The following is a 1,457-nucleotide window of genomic DNA, read 5'->3' as shown; positions in this document are numbered from 1 at the left end:
TGATCTTTTCTAACTGTAGGATACCCTACTCTAGAACGTGACTTCTAATTTTTTTCGGTTTGGATTCTTCCCTCTTACGACCAATGCCTCTGCTACCGGATCAACTGAAGTCTCCTTATCTTTCTTTCGAAGTTGATAGTTCACAAGTACATCGATGACCTTACTATATGAAATGGACGCATTTCCATTAATTAGGGTAAGAACAAAGGTCTTGTATTCCTCATCAAGTAAGGAACACAACAACAATAACGCTTTATCCTCATCTTCAACCATAACATCCACATTCGCTAAATCCACAAGAAGATTATTGTAGTGATTCATGTGATCACTAATGGAGGTTCCCTTCTTCAATTGGCAGTGATAAAGCCTCCTCTTCAAATGCAAGCGATTTTCCACACTCTTGGTTAAATACTTGCTCTCAATGGTCTCCCAAATCTTCTTTACAAAAGTCTCATTCATTATATCATACTTCAAATCTTATGTTAAACAAGACCTAATAACACCACACGCTATTCGATTCATCTTTTTTTAAATATTCTCTTTAATATCATCTGGCTTGCCATCCAACTCCAAAGTGTATTTCAAATTTTGCATGTTTAGCGCATCCAAAAATTCGCATCGCCAAAGTCCAAAGTTGTTTGTGTCATTAAATTTCTCCACATCTATTTTCGTAGAGTGGATATTCAAACTTTGAATGGTCTTCACACCAGAAGCACCACCTCAACATCTTCTTTCCCGGCCATATTCCTCAACACACCAACAACCAATACAGAACAAATTGAAGAATAGATCCAAACTTGAGAAAGATAGAGCCTTTACCAAAAAGATCTCACCTTTAACTCCAATTGAAACCCTAGACGAGCTTCCAAAGCGGTCTACTCCTTCAAATTGCCCAAGCGTAGCCCGAGCTTTGATACCACTTGTTGTACGCAGCGAAAATTTTGGCAGAACCTCTGGTGCTCGACAAAAGAGTTGATCCCAACTAAATCTCTATTTCACAAAGAAAATAAGAATCGAAAGTAAAATATCTCATTAAAGTGGGAAATCAGCTCTTCCTCTCATCAGTTCTAGGACTGACCTGTCGAGGGAACCTAAACAAACTATTACAAATCACGACATGAACAATCAATTTTAATAAGGTTCGGCAAATTGTCTACGTCCATAGGGCAAGGAGCGGGGATCTACTATTAGAGAGAGAAAAAATACAAATAGGGTTTATAATCACACATCTCTCATAAATTAAACCCTCAAATAACTTTTAATTCCTCTCTCAAAATCTGAAAAAGAAAACCTTGCTTTTCTTCTAAAAAAGAACAGCCGCCAAGTTGCATGTCCTTTGCAATTTTTTTTCTTTTTCTTTCACCACTTGCACACTTTTTCTCCCCCTGTGATTTTTGCACTTGCATTGGGCTTCACGAAAAACCCTAAGAAGGGTATTTATAGGCTGCACGAGATTG

This window comes from Asparagus officinalis, chromosome 8 (genome assembly GCF_001876935.1).
Source record: "Asparagus officinalis chromosome 8, Aspof.V1, whole genome shotgun sequence".
Taxonomy (NCBI): Eukaryota; Viridiplantae; Streptophyta; class Magnoliopsida; order Asparagales; family Asparagaceae; genus Asparagus; species Asparagus officinalis.
The sequence above is the reverse complement of the archived record's forward strand: the minus strand, read 5'-3'. Positions refer to the sequence as shown.